Here is a 23,314-nt window from a genome sequence, read left to right as displayed (position 1 = left end):
TCGTCTGCTGATGGACACTTAGGTTGCTTCCATATCCTGGCGATTGTAAAGAGAGCTGCAATTAACATTGTGGTACATGACCCTTTTTGAATTATGGTTTGCTCAGGGTATATGCCCAGTAGTGGGATTGCTGGGTCGCATGTAGTTCTATTTTTAGGTTTGTTTTTTTTTAAATTTTATTTATTTATTTATTTATTCATTTATTTATTTATGGCTTTGTTAGGTCTTCGTTTCTGTGCAAGGGCTTTCTCTAGTTGTGGCAGGTGGGGGCCACTCCTCATCGCGGTGCGCGGGCCTCTCACTATCACGGCCTCTCTTGTTGCCGATCACAGGCTCCAGACACGCAGGCTCAGTAATTGTGGCTCACGGGCCCAGTTGCTCCGCGGCATGTGGGATCTTCCCAGACCAGGGCTTGAACCCGTGTCCCCTGCGTTGGCAGGCAGACTCCCAACCACTGCGCCACCAGGGAAGCCCTATTTTTAGTTTTTTAAGGAACCTCCATACTGTTCTCCATAATGGCTGAATCACTTTACATTCCCACCGACAGTGCAAGAGCGTTTCTTTTCTCCACACCCTCTCCAGGATTTATTGTTTGTAGAATTTTTGATGACGGACATTCTGACTGGTTTGAGGCGATACCTCATTGTAATTTTGATTTGCATTTCTCTAATGATTAGTGATGCTGAGCATCCTTTCATGTGTTTGATGACAGTCTGTGTATCTTCTTTCGAGAAATGTCTATTTAGATCTTCTGCCCATTTTTGGATTGGGTTGTTTGTTTTTTTGATATTGAGCTGCATGAACTACTTGTAAATTTTAGAGATTAAGCCTTTTTTTTTTTTTTTTTAAACATCTTTATTGAAGTATAATTGCCTTACAATGGTGTGTTAGCTTCTGCTTTATAACAAAGTGAATCAGTTATACATATACAATATGTTCCCATTTCTCTTCCCTCTTGCATCTCCCTCCCTCCCACCCTCCCCATCCCACCCCTCTAGGTGGTCACAAAGCACCGAGCTGATCTCCCTGTGCCATGTGGCTGCTTCCCACTAGTTATCTATTTTACATTTGGTAGTGTATATATGTCCATGACACTCTCTTACCCTGTCACATCTCACCCCACCCCCTCCCCATATCCTCAAGTCCATTCTCTAGTAGGTCTGTGTCTTTATTCCCGTCTTGCCACTAGGTTCTTCATGGCCTTTTTTTCCCCTTAGATTCCGTATATATGTGTTAGCATACTGTATTTGTTTTTCTCTTTCTGACTTACTTCACTCTGTATGACAGACTCTAACTCCATCCACCTCATTACAAATACCTCCATTTCATTTCTTTTTATGGCTGAGTAATATTCCATTGTATATATGTGCCACATCTTCTTTATCCATTCATCTGTCGATGGACATTTAGGTTGCTTCCATGTCCTGGCTATTGTAAATAGAGCTGCAATGAACATTTTGGTACGTGACTCTTTTTGAACTATGGTTTTCTCAGGGTATATGCCCAGTAGTGGGATTGCTGGGTCGTATGGTAGTTCTATTTGTAGTTTTTTAAGGAACCTCCATACTGTTCCCCATAGTGGCTGTATCAATTTACATTCCCACCAACAGTGCAAGAGTGTTCCCTTTCCTCCACACCCTCTCCAGCATTTATTGTTTCTAGATTTTTTGATGATGGCCATTCTGACCGGTGTGAGATGATATCTCATTGTAGTTTTGATTTGCATTTCTCTAATGATTAATGATGTTGAGCATTCTTTCATGTGTCTGTAGGCCATCTGTATATCTTCTTTGGAGAAATGTCTATTTAGGTCTTCTGCCCATTTTTGGATTGGGTTGTTGGTTTTTTTGTTATTGAGCTGCATGAGCTGCTTGTAAATCTTGGAGATTAATCCTTTGTCAGTTGCTTCATTTGCAAATATTTTCTCCCATTCTGATGGTTGTCTTTTGGTCTTGTTTATGGTTTCCTTTGCTGTGCAAAAGCTTTTAAGTTTCATTAGGTCCCATTTGTTTATTTGTGTTCTTATTTCCATTTCTCTGGGAGCTGGGTCAAAAAGAATCTTGCTGTGATGTATGTCATAGAGTGTTCTGCCTATGTTTTCCTCTAAGAGTTTGATAGTGTCTGCCCTTACACTTAGGTCTTTAATCCATTTTGAGTTTATTTTTGTGCATGGTGTCAGGGAGTGTTCTAATTTCATACTTTTACATGTACCTGTCCAATTTTCCCAGCACCACTTATTGAAGAGGCTGTCTTTTCTCCACTGTATATGCTTGCCTCCTTTATCAAAGATAAGGTGACCATATGTGTGTGGGTTTATCTCTGGGCTTTCTATCCTGTTCCATTGATCTATATTTCTGTTTTTGTGCCAGTACCAAACTGTCTTGACTACTGAAGCTTTGTAATGTAGTCTGAAGTCAGGGAGCCTGATTCCCCCAGCTCCATTGTTCGTTCTCAAGATTGCTTTGGCTATTCGGGGTCTTTTGTGTTTCCATACAAATTGTGAAATTTTTTGTTCTAGTTCTGTGAAAAATGCCAGTGGTAGTTTGATAGGGATTGCATTGAATCTGTAGATTGCTTTGGGTAGTAGAGTCATTTTCACAATGTTGATTCTTCCAATCCAGGAACATGGTATATCTCTCCATCTATTTGTATCATCTTTAATTTCTTTCATCAGTGTCTTATAATTTTCTGCATACAGGTCTTTTGTCTCCTTAGGTAGGTTTATTCCTAGGTATTTTATTCTTTTTGTTGCAATGGTAAATGGGAGTGTTTTCTTAACTTCACTTTCAGATTTTTCGTCATTAGTGTATAGAAATGCAAGAGATTTCTGTGCATTAATTTTGTATCCTGCTACTTTACCAAATTCATTGATTAGCTCTAGGAGTTTTCTGGTAGCAGTTTTAGGATTCTCTGTGTATAGTATCATGTCATCTGCAAACAGTGACAGCTTTACTTCTTCTTTTCCGATTTGGATTCCTTTTATTTCTTTGTCTTCTCTGATTGCTGTGGCTAACACTTCCAAAACTATGTTGAATAATAGTGGTGAGAGTGGGCAACCTTGTCTTGTTCCTGATCTTAGTGGAAATGGTTTCAGTTTTTCACCATTGAGGACAATGTTGGCTGTGGGTTTGTCATATATGGCCTTTATTATGTTGAGGAAAGTTCCCTCTATGCCTACTTTCTGCAGGGCTTTTATCATAAATGGGTGTTGAATTTTGTCGAAAGCTTTCTCTGCATCTATTGAGATGATCATAGGGTTTTTCTCCTTCAATTTGTTAATATGGTGTATCCCATTGATTGATTTGCATATATTGAAGAATCCTTGTATTCCTGGGATAAACCCCACTTGATCATGGTGTATGATCCTTTTAATGTGCTGTTGGATTCTGTTTGCTAGTATTTTGTTGAGGATTTTTGCATCTATGTTCATCAGTGATATTGGCCTGTAGTTTTCTTTCTTTGTGACATCTTTGTCTGGTTTTGGTATCAGGGTGATTTTGGCCTCGTAGAATGAGTTGGGGAGTGTTCCTCCCTCTGCAATATTTTGGAAGAGTTTGAGAAGGATAGGTGTTAGCTCTTCTCTAAATATTTGATAGAATTCGCCTGTGAAGCCATCTGGTCCTGGGCTTTTGTCTGTTGGAAGATTTTTAATCACAGTTTCAATTTCAGTGCTTGTGATTGGTCTGTTGATATTTTCTATTTCTTCCTGGTTCAGTCACGGCAGGTTGTGCATTTCTAAGAATCTGTCCATTTCTTCCAGGTTGTCCATTTTATTGGCATAGAGTTGCTTGTAGTAGTCTCTCATGATCGTTTGTATTTCTGCAGTGTCAGTGGTTACTTCTCCTTTTTCATTTCTAATTCTATTGATTTGAGTCTTTTCCCTTTTTCTCTTGATGAGTCTGGCTAATGGTTTGTCAATTTTGTTTATCTTCTCGAAGAACCAGCTTTTAGTTTCATTGATTTTTGCTATTGTTTCCTTCATTTCTTTTTCATTTATTTCTGATCTGATCTTTATGATTTCTTTCCTTCTGCTAGCTTTGGGGTTTTTTTGTTCTTCTTTCTCTAATTGCTTTAGGTGCAAGGTTAGGTTGTTTATTCGAGATGTTTCCTGTTTCTTGATGTAGGCTTGTATTGCTGTAAACTTCCCTCTTAGAACTGCTTTTGCTGCATCCCATAGGTTTTGGGTCGTCATGTCTCCATTGTCATTTGTTTCTAGGTATTTTTTGATTTCCTCTTTGATTTCTTCAATGATCCCTTCGTTATTAAGTAGTGTATTGTGTAGCCTCCATGTGTTTGTATTTTTTACAGATCTTTTCCTGTAATTGATATCTAGTCTCATAGCGTTGTGGTCGGAAAAGATACTTGATACGATTTCAATTTTCTTAAATTTACCAAGGCTTGATTTGTGACCCAAGATATGATCTATCCTGGAGAATGTTCCATGAGCTCTTGAGAAAAATGTGTATTCTGTTGTTTTTGGGTGGAATGTCCTATAAATATCAATTAAGTCCATCTTGTGTAATGTATCATTTAAACCTTGTGTTTCCTTATTTATTTTCATTTTGGATGATCTGTCCATTGGTGAAAGTGGGGTGTTAAAGTCCCCTACTATGACTGTGTTACTGTCGATTTCCCCTTTTATGGCTGTTAGTATTTGCCTTATGTATTGAGGTGCTCCTATGTTGGGTGCATAAATATTTACAATTGTTATATCTTCCTCTTGGATCGATCCCTTGGTCATTATATAGTGTCCTTCTTTGTCTCTTGTAATAGTCTTTATTTTAAAGTCTTTTTTGTCTGATATGAGAATTGCTACTCCAGCTTTCTTTTGATTTCCATTTGCATGGAATATCTTTTTCCATCCCCTCACTTTCAGTCTGTATGTGTCTCTAGGTCTGAAGTGGGTCTCTTGTAGACAGCATATATATGGGTCTTGTTTTTGTATCCATTCAGCCAGCCTGTGTCTTTTGGTGGGAGCATTTAATCCATTTACATTTAAGGTAATTATCGATATGTATGTTCCTATTCCCATTTTCTTAAATGTTTTGGGTTTGTTATTGTAGGTGTTTTCCTTCTCTTGTGTTTCTTGCCTAGAGAAGTTCCTTTAGCATTTGTTGTAAAGCTGGTTTGGTGGTGCTGAACTCTCTCAGCTTTTGCTTGTCTGTAAAGGTTTTAATTTCTCCATCGAATCTGAATGAGATCCTTGCTGGGTAGAGTCATCTTGGTTGTAGGTTTTTCTCCTTCATCACTTTAAGTATATCCTGCCACTGCCTTCTGGCTTGCAGAGTTTCTGCTGAAAGATCAGATGTTAACCTTATGGGGATTCCCTTGTGTGTTATTTGTTGTTTTTCCCTTGCTGCCTTTAATATGTTTTCCTTATATTTAATTTTTGACAGTTTGATTAATATGTGTCTTGGCGTGTTTCTCCTTGGGTTTATCCTGTATGGGACTCTCTGTGCTTCCAGGACTTGATTAACTATTTCCTTTCCCATATTAGGGAAGTTTTCAACTATAATCTCTTCAAATATTTTCTCAGTCCCTTTCTTTTTCTCTTCTTCTTCTGGGACCCCTATAATTCGAATGTTGGTGCGTTTAATGTTGTCCCAGAGGTCTCTGAGACTGTCCTCAGTTCTTTTCATTCTTTTTTCTTTATCCTGCTCTGCAGTAGTTATTTCCACCATGTTATCTTCCAGGTCACTTATCCTTTCTTCTGCCTCAGTTATTCTGCTATTGATCCCATCTAGAGTATTTTTAATTTCATTTATTGTGTTTTTCATCATTGCTTGGTTCCTCTTTAGTTCTTCTACGTCCTTGTGAAATGTTTCTTGCATTTTGTCTATTTTATTTCCAAGATTTTGGATCATCCTTACTATCATTATTCTGAATTCTTTTTCAGGTAGACTACCTATTTCCTCTTCATTTGTTAAGTCTGGTGTGTTTTGACCCTGCTCCTTCATCTGCTGTGTGTTTTTCTGTCATCTCATTTTGCTTATCTTACTGTGTTTGGGGTCTCCTTTTCACAGGCTGCAGGTTCGTAGTTCCCGTTGTTTTTGGTATCTGTCCCCAGTGGCTAAGGTTGGTTCAGTGGGTTGTGTAGGCTTCCTGGTGGAGGGAACTAGTGCCTGAGTTCTGGTGGATGAGGCTGGATCTTGTCTTTCTGGTGGGCACGTCCACGTCTGGTGGTGTATTTTGGGGTGTCTGTGGCCTTATTATGATTTTAGGCAGCCTCTCTGCTAATGGATGGGGCTGTGTTCCTGTCTTGCTAGTTGTTTGGCAAATAGGGTGTTCAGCACTGTAGCTTGCTGGTCAGTGAGTGATGCTGGGTCTTGATGTTGAGATGGAGATCTCTGAGAGATTTTTGCCGTTTGGTATTACGTGGAGCTGGGAGGTCTCTTGTGGACCAGTGTCCTGAAGTTGGCTCTCCCACCTCAGAGGTACGGCCCTGATGCCTGGCTGGAGCACCAAGAGCCTTTCGTCCACACGGCTCAGAGTAAAAGGGAGAAAAAATAGAAAGAAAGAAAGAAAGAGGCTATAATATAGTGAAGTAAAATAAAGCTATTGTAAAGCAAAGCTATACAGACAAAATCTCACCCAGAAGCATATACATATACACTCACAAAAAAAGGAAAAGGGGAAAAATTAATATATCCTGCTCCCAAAGTCCACCTCCTGAATTTGGGATGATTCGTTGTCTATTCAGGTATTCAACAGATGCAGGCACATCAGGTTGTTTGTGGAGTTTTAATCCGCTGCCTCTGAGGCTGCTGGGAGAGATTTCCCCTTCTCTTCTCTGTTCGCACAGCTCCTTGAGATCAGCTTTGGATTTGGCCCCACCTCTGTGTGTAGGTCGCCTGAGGGCGTCTGTTCCCCGCCCAGACAGGACGGGGTTAAAGGAGCAGCTGCTTCGGGGGCTCTGGCTCACCCAGGCCGTGGGGAGGGAGGGGTACGGAGGAGGCGGGGCGAGCCTGCGTCGTCAGAGGCTGGCGTGACGTTGCACCAGCCTGAGGCGCGCAGTGTGTTCTTCCGGGGAAGTTGTCCCTGGATCACGGGACCCTGGCAGTGGCGGGCTGCACAGGCTCCCGGGAGGGGCGGTGTGGAGAGTGACCTGTGCTCGCACACAGGATTTTTGGAGGCGGCAGCAGCAGCCCCAGCGTCTCACGCCCGTCTCTGGGGTCCGCGCTGATAGCCGCGGCTCGCGCCAGTCTCTGGAGTTCGTTTAGGCGGCGCTCTGAATCCCCTCTCCTTGCTCGCCGCGAAACAAAGCAGCAAGAAAAAGTCTCTTGCCTCTTCGGCAGCTGCAGACTTTTTCCCGGACTCCCTCCCGGCTAGCTGTGGTGCACTAACCCCTTCAGGCTGTGTTCACGCTGCCAACCCCAGTCCTCTCCCTGCGATCTGACCGAAGCCCGAGCCTCAGCTCCCAGTCCCGCCCGCCCCGGCGGGTGAGCAGACAAGCCTCTCGGGCTGGTGAGTGCTGGTCGGCACCGCTCCTCCGTGCGGGAACCTCTCCGCTTTGCCCTCCGCACCCCTGTGGCTGCGCTCTACTCCGTGGCTCCGAAGCTTCCCCCCTCTGCCACCCGCAGTCTCTGCCCGCGAAGGGGCTTCCTAGTGCGTGGAAATCTTTCCTCCTTCACAGCTCCCTCCCACTGGTGCAGGTGCCATCCCTATTCTTTTGTCTCTGTTATTTCTTTTTTCTTTTGCCCTACCCAAGTACGGGGGGAGCTTCTTGCCTTTTTGGAGGTCGGACGTTTTCTGGCAGCGTTCAGTGGGTGTTCTGTAGGAGCAGTTCCACGTGTAGATGTATTTCTACTGTATCTGTGGGAAGGAAGGTGATCTCCGCGTCTTACTCTTCCGCCATCTTCTCGACTATTCGAGATTAAGCCTTTGTCAGTTGCTTCTTTTGCAAATATGTTCTCCCATTCTGAGGGTTGTCTTTTCATCTTGTTTATGGTTTCCTTTGCTGTGCAAAAACTTTAAGTTTCGTTAGGTCCCATTTGTATATTTTTGTTTTTATTTCCATTGCTCTAGGACGTGGGTCAAAAAGGATCTTGCTGTGATTTATGTCATGGAGTGTTCTGCCTATGTTTTCCTCTAAGAGTTTTATAGTGTCTGGCCTTACATTTAGCTCTATAATCCATTTTGAGTTTATTTTTGTGTATGGTGTTAGGGAGTGTTCTAATTTCATTCTTTTACATGTAGCTGTCCAGTTTTCCCAGAACCACTTATTGAAGAGGGTGTCTTTCCTTCTTTATATATTCTTGCCTCCTTTATCAAAGATAAGGTCACCATACGTGCGTGGGTTTATCTCTGAGCTTTCTATCCTGTTCCATTGATCTATATTTATTTTTTTCTGCCAGTATCATACTGTCGTGATTACTGTAGCTTTGTAGTATAGTCTGAAGTCTGGGAGCCTGATTCCTCCAGCTCCGTTTTTCTTTCTCAAGATTGCTTTGGATATTTGGGGTCTTTTGTGTTTCCATACAAATTGTGAAATTTTGTATTCTAGTTCCGTGAAAAATGCCATTGGTAGCTTGATAGGGATTGCATTGAATCTGTAGATTGCTTTGGGTAGTAGAGTCAGTTTTACAATGTTGATTCTTCCAATCCAAGAACATGGTATATCTCTCCATCTGTTTGTATTTTCTTTAATTTCTTTCATCAGTGCCTTTTGGTTTTCTGCATACAGGTCTTTTGTTTCCTTAGGAAAGTTTATTCCTAGGTATTTTATTTTTTTGTTGCAATGGTAATGGGAGTGTTTCTTTAATTTCTCTTTCAAATTTTTCATCATTAGTGCATAGGAATGCAAGAGGTTTCTGTTCATTAATTTTGTATCCTACTACTTTACCAGATTCTTTGATTAGCTCTAGTAGCTTTCTGGCAGCATCTTTAGGATTCTCTATGTATAGTATCATGTCATCTGCAAACAGTGACAGTTTTACTACTTCTTTTCCAATTTGGATTCCTTTTATTTCTTTTTCTTCTCTGGTTGCTGTGGCTAAAAGTTCCAAAACAATGTTGAATAATAGTGGTGAGAGTGGGCAACCTTGTCTTGTTCCTGATTTCAGTGGAAATGGTTTCAGTTTTTAATCATTGAGAACGATGTTTTCTGTGGGTTTGTCGTATGTGGCCTTTATTATTGTTGAGGTAAGTTCCCTCTATGCCTACTTTCTGGAGAGTTTTTATCATAAATGGGTGTTGAATTTTGTTGAAAGCTTTTTCTGCATCTATTGAAATGATCATATGGTTTTTGTCCTTCAATATGTTAATATGGTTTATCACATTGATTGATTTGCATATATTGAAGAATCCTTGCACATTATCAAGTGGGATAAACCCCACGTGATCATGGTGTATGATCCTTTTAATGTGCTGTTGGATCCTATTTGCTAGTATTTTGTTGAGGATTTTTCCACCTATGTTCATCAGTGATACTGGTCGGTAGTTTTCTTCTTTTGTGACATCTTTGTCTGGTTTTCGTTTTAGAGTGATGGTGGCCTCATAGAATAAGTTTGGGAGTGTTCTCCCTCTGCTATATTTTAGAAGAGTTTGAGAAGGATAGGTGTTATCTCTTCTGTAAATGTTGGATAGAATTTGCCTGTGAATCCATCTGGTCCTGGGCTTTTGTTTGTTGGAAGATTTTTAATCACAGTCTCAATTTCAGTGCTTGTGATTGCTCTGCTTATATTTTCTATTTCTTCCTGGTTCAGTCTCAGAAGGTTGTGCTTTCCTAAGAATTTGTCCATTTCTTCCAGGTTGTCCATTTTATTGGCAAAGTGTTGCTTGTAGTAGTCTTTAGGATGCTTTGTATTTCTGTGGTGTCTGTTGTAACTTCTCCTTTTCCATTTTGAATTTTATTGATTTGAGTCCTCTCCCTCTTTTTCTTGATGAGTCTGGCTAATGGTGTATCAGTTTTGTTTATCTGCTCAAAGAACCAGCTTTTAGTTTTATTGATCTTTGCTATTGTTTTCTTTGTTTCTATTTCATTTATTTCTGCTCTGATCTTTATGATCTCTTTCCTTCTGCTAACGTTGGGGTTTTTTTGTTCTTTCTCTAATTGCTTTAGGTATAAGGTTATGTTGTTTATTTGAGATGTTTGTTGTTTCCTGAGGTAGGCTTGTATAGCTAGAAACTTCCCTCTTAGAACTGCTTTTGTTGCATCCCACAGGTTTTGGATCATCGTGATTTCATTGTCATTTGTCTGTGGGTATTTTTTGATTTCCTCTTTGATTTCTTCAGTGATCTCTTGGTTATTTAGTAACGTATTGTTTAGTCTCCATGTGTTTGTGATATTTTCCGTGTTTTTCCATGTAAATGATTTCTAATCTCATAGCGTTGTGGTCAGAAAAGATGTTTGATATGATTTCAATATTTTTAAATTTACTGAGGCTTGATTTATGACCCAAGATGTGATCTATCATGGAGAATGTTCTGTGCACACTTGAGAAGAAAGTGTAATCTGCTGTTTTTGGATGGAATATCCTATAAATATCAATTAAATCTATCTGGTCTATTGTATCATTTAAAGCTTGTGTTTCCTTATTAATTTTCTGTCTGGATGTTCTGTCCATTGGTGTAAGTGAGGTATTAAAGTCCTCTACTATTATTGCATTACTGTCGTTTTCCTCTTTTATAGTTGTTAGCAGTTGCCTTATGTAGTGAGGTGCTCCTATGTTGGGTGCATATATATTTATAATTCTTATATCTTCTTGGATTGATCCCTTGATCATTATGTAGTGTCCTTCCTAGTCTCTTGTAGCATTCTTTATTTTAAAGTCTATTTTATCTGATATGAGTATTGCTACTCCAGCTTTCTTTTGATTTCCATCTGCATGGACTATCTTTTTCCATCCCCTCACTTTCAGTCTGTATGTGTCCCGAGGTCCGAAGTGGGTCTCTTTTAGACTGTATATATATGGATCTTCGTTTTGTATCCATTCAGCAAGCCTGTGTCTTTTGATTGGAGCATTTAATCCATTCACATATAAGGTGATTATCGATATGTATGTTCCTATTACCATTTTCTTATTTTGGGGGGGTTCGTTTTTGTAGGTCCTTTTCTTCTCCTGTGTTTCCCACCTAGAGAAGTTCCTTTAGCATTTGTTGTAGAGCTGGTTTGGTGTTGTTGAATTCTCTTAGCTTTTGCTTGTGTGTAAAGCTTTTGATTTCTCCATCGAATCTGAATGAAATTCTTGATAGGTAGAGTAATCTTGGTTGTAGGTTCTTCCCTTTCATCACTTTAAATATATCATGCCACTCCCTTCTGGCTTGTAGAGTTTCTGCTGAGAAATCAGCTGTTAACCTTATTGGAGTTCCCTTGTATATTATTTGTCATTTTTCCCTTGCTGCTTTCAATAATTTTTCTTTGTCTTTAATTTTTGCCAATTTGATTACTATGTGTCTCGGCATGTTTTTCCTTTGGTTTATCCTGTATGGGACTCAGTGTGCTTCCTGGACTTGGGTGGTTATTTCCTTTCCCATGTTAGGGAAGTTTTCGACTATAATCTCTTCAAATATTTTCTCGAGTCCTTTCTCTCTCTCTTCTCCTTCTGGCACCCCTATAATGCGAATGTTTTTGCGTTTGATGTTGTCCCAGAGGTCTCTTAAGCTGTTCTCATTTCTTTTCATTCTTTTTTCTTTATACTGTTCCTCAGCAGTGAATTCCATCATTCTGTCTTCCAGGTCACTTATCCGTTCTTCTGCCTCAGTTATTCTGCTATTGATTCCTTCTAGTGTAGTTTTCATTTCAGTTATTGTATTGTTCATCTCTGTTTGTTTGTTCTTTAATTCTTCTAGATCTTTGTTAAACATTTCTTGCATCTTCTGAATCTTTGCCTCCATTCTTTTTCCGAGGTCCTGGATCATCTTCACTATCATTATTCTGAATTGTTTTTCTGGAATATTGCCTATCTCCATTTCGTTTAGTTGTTTTTCTGGGTTTTCATCTTGTTCCTTCATCTGGTACATAGCCCTCTGCCTTTTCATCTTGTCTGTCTTTCTGTGAACGTGGTTTTTGTTCCACAGGCTGCAGGATTGTAGTTCTTCTTGCTTCTCAGTTTCATAGGTTTATAATCTGTCTCCTCTGAGAAAGAGGCTCTCAGACTTCTCAGTTTGTTTTTATCTGCTAGTGTTGGAGGGTCTCCTGCAGAAGAAGGGTGTGGCTGTGGCTCACCGCGGGAACAAGGACACTGGCAGCAGAAGTTCTGGGAAGTACTCCTCAGCGTAAGCCCTCCCAGAGTCCACTCTTATCCTCAGCAAAAAGGCTGTAGGCGCCAGTGGTGGGTCACCTGAGGCCAAACAACTTTGTGTTTAATTTTGATAGTTTGACTAATATGTGTCTTGGCATGTTTCTCCTTGGATTTCTTCTGTATGGGACTGTCTGAGCTTCCTGGACTTGAATGACTCTTTCCTTTCCCATGTTAGGGAAGTTTTCAACTCTTCAAATATTTTCTCAGTCCCTTTATTTTTCTCTGTTTCTTCTGGGACCCCTGTAATTCGAATGTTGGTGGGTTTAATGTTGTCCAAGAGGTCTCTAAGACTGTTCTCAATTCTTTTCATTCTTTTTTCTTTATTCTGCTCTATGGTAGTTATTTGAACTATTTTATCTTTCAGGTCACTTATCCGTTCTTCTGCCTCGTTATTCTGGTATTGATTCCATCTAGAGAGTTTTTAATTTCATTTATTGTGTTGTTCATCATGTTTTGCTTTGCTCTTTAGTTCTTCTAGGTCCTTGTTAAATGTTTCTTGTATTTCTCCATTCTATTTCCAAGATTTTGGATCATCTTTACTATCATTACTCTGAATTCTTTTTCAGGTAGACTGCCTATTTCCTCTTCATTTGTTAAGTCTGGTGGGTTTTTACCTTGCTCCTTCATCTGCTGTGTGCTTCTCTGTCTTCTCATTTTGCTTCACTTACTGTGTTTGGGGTCTTCTTTTCGCAGGCTGCAAGTTCATACTTCCCGTTGTTTTTGGTGTCTGCGCCCTGTGGGTAAGGTTGGTTCGGTGGGTTGTGTAGGCTTCCTCGTGGAGGGGACTGGTGCCTGTGTTCTGGTGGGTGGAGCTGGATCTTGTCTTTCTGGTGGGCAGGACCACGTCTGGTGGTGTGTTTTGGGGTGTCTGTGACCTTAATATGATTTTAGGCAGCCTCTCTGCTACCGGGTGGGGTTGTTTCTGTCTTGCTAGTCATTTGGTATGGGTCGTGCTGCACTGGAGCTTGCTGCCTGTTTGGTGTATCTGGGTCTTAGCGTTGAGATGGAGATCTCTGGGAGACCTCTCGCCAATTGATATTATGTGGGGCTGGGAGGTCTCTGGTTGTCCAATGTCCTGAACTTGGCTCTCCCACCTCAGAGGCTCAGGCCTGACAACAGTCAGATCAACAAGACCCTGTGGGCCTCATGGCTTAGAAGAAAAGGGAGAAAAAAATAAAAAAATAAATTAAATAAAGTAATTAAATTAAAAAAATTAAAAAAATTATTAAAATAAAAAAGTTATTAACAAAAAGAATAGAGCGAGCAAACCAATAAACAAATCCACCACTGATAACAAGTGCTAAAAACTGTACTAAGATAAACATAAAAATCAGAAAGAAGTCAGTTGCAGAAAGCAAACCCCAAGTCTACAGTTGCTCCCTACATCCGCCACTCAATTTTGAGTTGATTTGTTGTGTATTCAGGTATTCCACAGATGCAGGGTACATCAAGTTGATTTTGGCATTTAATATGCTGGTCCTGAGGCTGCACCGAGAAATTTCCCTTTGTCTTTTTTGTTTGCACAGCTCCTGGGATTCAGCTTTGGTTTTGGCCCAGCCTCTGCTTGTAGGTCACCCGAGGGCATCAGTTCCCCCCCCAGACAGGACGGAGTTAAAGCTGTGGGTGATTAGGTGGCTCCCTCTCACTCTTGCTGTTGGGGGAGGGGAGGGAGGGGTACGGTAGTTATAACTGGAATGTGGGGCGAGCCTGCGGTGGCAAAGGCTGGCCTGACATTGCCACAGCCTGAGGCGTGCCCTGTGTTCTCCCAGGGAATTTGTCCCTGGATCACGGGACCCTGGCAGTGGCATGCTGCTCAGGCTCCCGGGGAAGGGGAGAGTGTGGATAGTGACCTGTGCTTGCACAGAGGATTCTTGGTGGCTGCAGCAGCAGTGTTAGCATTTCATGCCTGTCTCTGTGGTCTGAGCTGATCGCCGTGGCTCGTGCCTGTCTCTGGAGCTTGTTTAGGTGGTGGCTCTGCCTTCTGTGGCCAGACAGAAGGAATCCCCTCTCCTCGTGCATCCTGAAACAATGGTCTTTTGCCTCTTAGGCAGGTCCAAACTTTTTCCCGGACTCTCTCCCGGCTAGCTGTGGCACACTAGCCCCCTTCAGGCTGTGTTCACGCAGCCAACCCCAGTCCTCTCCCTGGGATCTGACCTCCGAAGCCTGAGCCTCAGCTCCCAGCCCCCACCTGCCCCGGCAGGTGAGCAGACAAGCCTCTCAGGCAGGTGAATGGTGGTCGGCACCAATCCTCTGTGCGGAAATCTCTCCGCTTTGCCCTCTGCACCCCTGTTGCTGCGCTCTCCTCTGTGTCTCTGAAGCTTCCCCCACACCCACCCACCATCTTCACCAGTGATGGGGCTTTCTAGTGTGTGGAAACTTTTCCTCCTTCACAGCTGCCTCCCAGAGGTGCAGGTCCCATCCCTATTCTTTTGTCTCTGTTTTTTCTTTTGCCCTACCCTGGTACATGGGGAGCTTCTTGCCTTTTGGGAAGTCTGAGGTCTTCTGCCATCATTCAGTAGGTGTTCTGTAGGAGTTGTTCCACATGTAGATGTATTTTTGATGTATTTGTGGGGAGGAAGGTGATCTCCACGTCTTGCTCCTCCACCATCTCCTGGACTAGTTAAATTTATTGTGTGAGTGAGTTGTTAAAAGAGGTTTTCTTGAGTTGTGTCAGATTGTTATTAATCCAATTCATTTTTTCTCCTTTATTTCTAAATAGTTTGCCAAACATTTGACATTTGAAATTTTTTAGCGTCTAGAGAGGGAAGACTTAAATTTTTTCAGATCAAGGATTTATTTTTAATGTCAAAAGCAAATTCCAAATTACTCTTACTGTCCATTGTGTAATTTATTCCTCCTGTGTATTATGTCATTGCTGTCATTTATTTCAGTTATATTTAAGCATACATAAGCATATACATATGTGACGTATATATATATATGACATATATATGTATATATGATATACATAATCATACAGCCATACCTTGGTTTATTGCCCTTCGCTGACTCTGACCTTTGTACAGATCAAAGGTTTGTGGCAACCCTGTGTCGAGCATCTATCAGTGCCATTTTTCCAACAGCATTTGCTCACTTTATGTCTGTGTCACATTTTGGTAATTCTCGCAGTACTCCAAACCTTCCATCACCAAAAATTTATGACTTGCTGAAGGCCCAGTGATTATTAGCAGATTTTAGCAATAAAGTATTTTCAAATTAAGGTATGTACTTTGTTATTTTAAACATAATGCTATTGCACACTTAATTGACTATAGTGTGGTATAAATATATCGTTTATATGCACTGGAAAACCAAAAGAATTCACATGACTCACTTTATTGCTATGTATATATATAAAATCTTTATCCATTCATTCATTGATGGACACTTAGATTGTTTCCATATCTTGGCTATTGTAAAAGTGCTGCAGTGAACAGAGGGGAGCATATATCTTTTTGAATTCATATTTTTATGTTTTTCAGGTAAATACCCACAGGTGGAAGAGCTGGGTCCTATGGTTGTTCTGAATTTTTTTAGGGAATTTCCATATTGTTTTCCATAGTGGCTGTACTAGTTTACAGTCCCACAAACAGTGTATGAGGATTCCCTTTTCTCTACATCCTCTCCAACATTTATTTCTTATCTTTTCAGTAATAGCCATTCTAACAGGTATGAGGTGATATCTCATTGTGATTTTGATTTGCACTTCCCTGATAGTGATGTTGAACTTCTTTTCATGTGACTGTTGGCCGCCTGTATATCTTCTTTGGGAAAATCTCTATTCAGAGCCTCTGCCTGTTTTTTAGTAGGGTTTTTGTTGTTGTTGTTATTGAGTTATATGTTTTCTTTATATATGTTTATCATGTGATTTTTATCCTTCATTTTGTTAATGTGATGTATCACTTTGATTGATTTGTGGATGTTTAACCATCCTTTTTCATCCATGGAATAAATACTACTTGATTGTGGCATATGGTTCTATTAATGGTTTGCTAGATTTGGTTTGCAATTATTTTGTTGAGGATTTTTGTGTCTATGTTCGTTAAGAATATTGGCCTGTAATTTTATTTTTTTTGTTATGTCCTTATCTCGTTTTTTGTATCAGGGTAAGGCTGACTTTGTAAAATGTGTTTGAAAGGGTTTTCCCTCCTCTTTATTTTTTGAAAGAGCTTGAGAAGGATAGGTATGAATTCTTTGAATGCTCTGTAGAATTTGCCAGTGAAGCCATCTGGTCCTGGGCTTTTGTTTGTTAGGAGCTTTTTGATTACTATTTCAATCTCCTTATAAATTGTTCTATTCAGATTTTCTATTTCTTCAGGATTCAGTGTTAGAAGATTGTGTGGTTTTAGAAATTTATCCATTTCTTCTAGATTGTTCAATTTTTTGGCATGGAATTGTTTGTAGTAATTTCTTATGATCCTTTGTATTTCTGTGATTTCAGTTGTAACTTCTCTTTCATTTCTGATTTTATTTAGTTGAGCCTTTTCTGTTTTTTTCTTGGTTAGTCTAGCTGATGGCTTGTTGATTTTGTTTATCTTTTTAAAGAACCAGCCCTTAATTTCATTGACCTTTTCTATTTATTTTTTTAAATCTCTATTTCATTTATTTCCCCTCTGATCTTTATTATATTCTTCCTTCTGCTAACTTTGGGCTTCATTTGTTCTTCTTCTCCTAGTTTCTTTAGGTGTAAAGTTGGATTATTTGGCATTTGTCTTGTTTCTTGAGGTAGGCCTGTACTGCTATGAACTCTCTTCTTTTGCCGCATCCCAGAGATTTCGGTATGTAGTACTGTTTTTCTCATTTGTATCTTAGTTTTTGATCTCTTCTTTGGCTTCTTTAATGTCAGTCTATTTTCCTTACTTTCAGTTTTTGAAGATTCTATTATATACTTTCTAGCTCAGAGATTCTTTCCTCTGCCATGTCCAGTCTACTAATAAGCCTATCCAATGCATTCTTTATTTCTGTTTTTATCTCTGTCATTTCTTTTTGGTTCTTTCTTAGGATTTCCATTTCTTCTTATGTTGCCTATCTGTTCTGTGATGTTTATTTTATCCATTAGAGCCCTTAGCATATTGATCATTGTTCAGAATTCCTGATCTGATAGTTGATCACATTCCTGCCATGTCTGGTTCTGATTCTTGCTCTGTCTTTTCAAATTGGTTTTTTTTGCCTTTTGGTATGCCTTATAATTTTTTCTTTATAGTGGACATTATGTGCAGGGTGAAGGAACTGCTGTGAATAGGCTTTTAGTAATGTGGTTGTGAGATGAGTGTGTGTGGGGAGGCATTCTATAGTCCTGTGATTAGGTCCCATTCTGTTAGTAAGCCTAAGCCTCTGGGCTGTGAACTTCACAGGTGTTTCTCATTTTTTCTCTTCCTTTAGGTGTGACAGGATGGCTTGAGTGGGCTAGAGTTGGGTATTTTCCTTCCCTAGGTTAGTTAGGCTCAGAAAATACCCCCAGAAGGCTACGCTGTGGTTAACTAGTTTTCCCTGAGGCCAGGTCTTTTTAAGAAGAATAGAGTGCTCTGAGGTATTTCAAAATGGTTCCTATTCCCCTGCGCTTGCAAGAAGACCAAGGGGATTTTTTTTCTCTTCTATTTACTGTAGGACTTGCTAGAGCTCCTGGAGTTAAATCTCACAACGTGTGGGTGCCCCTATATGACTGGCTTCCCCTGGAGTTTTTAATGCTCAGAGTTGTCTTCCCTGATATATTTTACTCTTATGTGTGTTAGATTGCCCATATTTTGTCCAATTTTGTCAGTCATTTCTATTTTATATTTTCCCATTCTCACCGCCATCCTGCTGTTTTGGCCTTACACTGGGATCTTGTTCAGTTATATCTTCAGATATTTCTGTTCTGTTGGAGATAAACTCATATTCTTCCTTCTTTGGTTCTACAGAGATGGCATATTTTCCAATAAAATTTTCATTGGCTATCTCACTTTTCCTAATCTTCCCTTTCACAGTCATGATACTCCTGAGACTTTGGGATTACTCTTACTTTCATATCTTTGCTCTTTTTTTTTTTTTTTTAGCATTAGAAAAGAAACCATTACTCTCTCCAAGTTACTGTTACCACTATCTTTAGCTTCTTATTGTTATCCTTCAAACCAGCAGTGCTTTTGATATCCAAGATGTACTGGGTAGAGTTCAGTTGCTGACAATAGAAACTATGTTAGTTACTTTAAGCAAAAAGGGATTTATTATCAGGTATATTAAGTGTCAAAAAATCACCGGGGGACTAGAGAAATCACAGTGAGATACCACTACACACCTATTAGGTTGACTAAAGTTAAAAATATTATGACATGATACTCTAGAAAACCCTAAGGACTCCACATAAAAACTATTAGAACTAATAAATGAATTCAGCAAGATAGCAGGATACAAGATTAATATATAGAAATCTGCTGCATTTCTTTAACAATGAACTATCATAAAGAGAAAGTAAAAAAACAAACAAACAAAAAAAAAACAATCCCATTTAAAATCATGTCAAAAATATCTGCCTAGGAATAAACCTAACCAAGGAAGTGAAAGACTTATAGGCTAAGAACTGTAAGACATTGATAAAGGAAATTGAAGATGGTTCAGGGAACTGGAAAGATATCCCATGCTCTTGGATTGGAAGAATTAATATAGTTAAAGTGGCCATACTACCCAAAGCAATCTACAGATTTAATGCGACCCTTATCAAATTACCCATGCCATTTTTCACAGAACTAGAACAAATAATCGTAAAATTTATATGGAACAACTAAAGACCCAGAATTGCCAAAACAATCCTGAGGAAAGAGAACAAAGTTGGAGGCATAGCTCTTCCAGACCTCAGACAATACTACAAAGCTATAAGTGTCAAAACAGCATGGTGTATTGGCACAAAAACAGATATATAGATCGATGGAACAGAATAGAGAGCCCAGAAATAAACCCACACACCTACAGTCAATTAATCTTCAACAGAGGAGGCAAGAATATACAGTGGGGAAAAGACAATCTCTTGGCAAGTGGTATTGGGAAAGTTGGACAGCCTCATGTAAGTCAATGAAGTTAGAACACACCCTCACACCATACACAAAAATAAGCTCAAAATGGATTAAAGACCTAAATATAAGACGTGACACCATAAAACTTCTAGAAGAGAACATAGGCAAAACATTCTCTGACATAAATCATAGCAATGTTTTCTTAGGTCAGTCTCCCAAGGTAAAAGAAATAAAAACAAAAATAAACAAATGGGACCTAATCAAACTTGAGTGGTTTTGCACAGCAAAGGAAACCATAACCAAAACGAACAGGCAACCTACAGATTGGGAGAAAATATTTGCAAATGATGCAACCAACAAGGACTTAATTTCCAAAATATGAAAACAGCTCATACAGCTCAATAACATAAACAAAACAAACAAACAAAACAAAAACCAACCAAACAAAAAAAAATACACACACAAAAAAAACCCAGTCCAAGAATGGGCAGAAGACCTAAATAGACATTTCTCCACAAAGACATTCAGATGGCCAACAGGAACATGAAAAGATGTTCAACATTGCTAATTATTAGAGAAATGCAAATCAAAACTACAGTGAGGTATCACCTTACACTAATTAGAATGGCCATCATCAAAAAGTCTACGAATAATAAATGCTGGAGAGGGTGTGGAGAAAAGGGAACCATAGTACCCCATAAGTGGGAATGTAAATTGGTGCAGCCACTGTGGAAAACAGTATGGAGGTTCCTTAAAAAACTAAAAATAGAGTTGCCATATGATCCAGCAATCCCACTCCTGGGCTGTCATCCTTTTTCCAAATTGCTGCTGTGACTCTCTCAGTGCTCCTTAGAATATCCTAAAGATCGCATGCACTGGCCTTTCTTAAAATTCATGAATTGTTGCTATTAGTGCTACTCCACCTATTTGTAGGATATTGTTACTCTGATCGCATATTCCCTACATCCCAGCAAGGAGCTGAAACAGCCTGTTTGCTGTCAAGTTGCTCATGTTGCAGCTACCAAAGTCAAGCTGATGTTTCTCCATTTTAATGATGACTCTTCATTTGTGCCTACATTGTTGTTTTTGAGGAAAGCAGTCTATGTATTTGGTCAAGGACTAGTTACTAGGATGTCTCAGTACCTTGACAACCCCTGTTCTATTTTTGAGACTCCATTTCTTTTTATTCTATGATGTAATACATTCCCAGTGAATTTATTCAATTCCTGGACCCAAGATTCCTGCTTACTCACTTCTGTTGAGTAATCTTTTTCTAAGTTCCTCTACCAGAGTACATATTTTATTTTATGCTTCTGTGCTTTTTCTATAATATATTTGGTTAAAGGATATCCTGAGCTTAAAAGTGCTTGCTGAATTATTATTAAATTAATTTTAAGCAGCTAAAGCTCTTGATCAGAATTTTTATAAAGATCTGACCCAGTTTCCTTAAAATACAGTGTTAATAGCATGCCTGCTTACCAGTCTGTCCATCCATCTGTCTGTCTGTCTGTCTAATTAAGCAAAACTTGTGATGGCAGTTCTATTACATTAAATAAATTTCCCAAACACAAACTCTTTGTCTAATAGTGAATGTGAAGTTTTAATTTGTAATAATTCATAATTGTTGTTCTTTTCATGTTGGAAAGAAAAAAATATGCAAAAGTGGTAATTTTACAGCTGAAAGAAGTTGCAATAAATAGTTGTGTGATATATAATACAACTGAAATAAAAGATATTTTGGAAAAATTCTCTACTCAAATTTAGTTATACTGCATAATTCTCTGTACAGTATAAAACTACATTTTTAGATTCTTCTATTGTTTTATATACATATAACAATATGATACTGCTATTCTATGCTGCAGGTGCTCATAAGATTGAATGTTAACTTAGATTCTTTTTTTTTTTTTTTTTTTACTGTTACTGATGCTGTTTTCATTTGAAGTTTGAAAGTAGTCCAAACTGAGCTCTTGTTATCCTGATTAGTAATTTCTTTTCTTTCGGCTGGCAATATAAAAAGAAGCAGAGATCTTTTACATTAACAGATTAGCATAGAAGTAGTGCTTCCAAAGAATTGTCTTTTCAGATAGTCGTAATGTAAGACAATTACATTTGTAACAGCTTTAGTTACTTAGTATAAGGATCCAAAGGATCCTTGGAGACTCTTATATTTTGTTAATCCACAGGAACAGGCAAGAAAATAGTAAGTATAGCTCAATGACAAAGCCTCAAAAAGCCAAAACGAATGGGGAAACATTGGCATATGGACAGATAGGGATTTGTAAATATATATTCCTGAAAGAACTAAGAGTAAAGGATAATTTTAGGGGAAAGACTACACATCCTCCTTTATTCTTCACATCCAGCGACTTAATAAGCCTTATTGATCTGATTCTTGGGTCTAATTACTTTTCTCCTCCTCCACTGCCCTAATTTAGTTTAGGTCACAATCGTCTTTTTCTTAGATTAGAGCAATGACCTCCTATGGTAAGCAGAATGGTTCCCCAAAGATATCCATGCCCTAATCCCTGGAATTTATGAATATGCTACATTACATAGCACAACAGACTTTGTAGACTTAATTAAAGTTAGGGACCTTAATTGTTTGTAGATTTGGAGAGGATGTGGAGAAAAGGAAACCCTCCTAAACTGTTGGTGGGAATGTAAATTGGTACAACCACTATGGAGGTTCCTTAAAAAACTAAAAATAGAACTACCATATGACCCAGCAATCCCACTCCTGGGCATATGCCTGGAGAAAACCATAATTCAAAAAGATACATGCACCCCAGTGTTCACTGCAGCACTATTTACAATAGCCAAGACACAGAAGCAACCTAAATGTCTATCAACAGAGGAATGGATAAAGAAGATGTGGTACATATATACAATGGAATATTACTCAGCCATAAAATAGAATGAAGTAATGCCATTTGCAGCAACATGGATGGACCTAGAAGTTGTCATACTGAGTGAAGTCAGTCAGACATAGAAAGACAAATATCATATGATATCACTTATATGTGGAATCTAAAAAAAAGTGTACGAATGAACTTACTTACAAAACAGAAGTAGAATCATGGATGTAGAAAGCAAACTTATGGTTACCAGGGGATAAGGGAGAGAGGGATAAATTGGGAGATTGGGATTGACATATACACACTACTATATATAAGATAGATAACTAATAAGAACCTGCTGTATAGCACAGGGAACTCTACTCAATACTCTGTAATGGCCTATAATGGGAAAAAAATTTTTAAAAAGTGTTATGTATGTATATGTATGTATAACTGATATACTTTATTGTATGCCTGAGACTAACAAAACATTGAAAATCAATTATACTTCAATAAAAAAATAAAATTAATCTTAAAAAAGATATCCAAAATAGGAATGATAAAATTAGCTTAAGAGGAAAATAATATTTTACATAAAGCTAAGAAAATTTAATAATACCCTGTTGACATGGGCCTTTTATATGGAGATGATATATTACCTAACTGCCTGGATGGTAGAATATGCAATGTTAGTTGGAGCTAGCTAGGCAGCTCCAGGTTCGGTAGGCTGACAGGGCCTGCTGGCTGAGGGCTGAGCAGTTGAGCCATTAGCCAACCATAAGCTACAGTCTCAGGAAGGCAGACCCTTCACATGTGTGGTAATGGTACTGTGTTTGTGTGTGTGTTTTGAGGAGTGGGGGGGAACATTTCTCCTCAGCTAAAGGAATTCTATACCTACATAGAGGGCAATGTGTCCAAGTGTTCCTGTATGGTATTCCATGGACTCCTGGAGGAGTGTGGGTATGCCAGGGTTGGGTCAGTTAGGAGGTGATGTGTGGACTCCTGGCTGTGTATGACCCTGCATCCAGCCTTCCCTGGTAGGAGTGGTGTCTCATAAACATTCAGAAGACACCCACTTCTGTGTTTAACCAATGTGTGGTCGATGCAGAATCATGACTCCATAAAGACCATGGGAGCTGGAGGTTCCAAGGTCAACAGGAGCAATCTCTGAATTTGGTGCCAACCAAGGATGGCAGGAGCATCTATAGTGGATGCTTAAGGAACTGTCTATCAGCATCCTGGCTCC

General features: G+C 39.3%; 1 protein-coding gene across 4 annotated transcripts in view; it reads left to right on the top strand.

Moving 5' to 3' along the window:
- Nucleotides 1–23,314, top strand: part of STPG2 (sperm tail PG-rich repeat containing 2) — a 624,720-nt gene that overhangs the window by 177,774 nt on the left and 423,632 nt on the right. The gene's annotated exons all lie outside the window — the stretch shown is intronic.

This window comes from Eschrichtius robustus, chromosome 4 (genome assembly GCF_028021215.1).
Source record: "Eschrichtius robustus isolate mEscRob2 chromosome 4, mEscRob2.pri, whole genome shotgun sequence".
In the NCBI taxonomy this organism is placed as follows: domain Eukaryota; kingdom Metazoa; phylum Chordata; class Mammalia; order Artiodactyla; family Eschrichtiidae; genus Eschrichtius; species Eschrichtius robustus.
The sequence above is the reverse complement of the archived record's forward strand: the minus strand, read 5'-3'. Positions and strand labels throughout refer to the sequence as shown.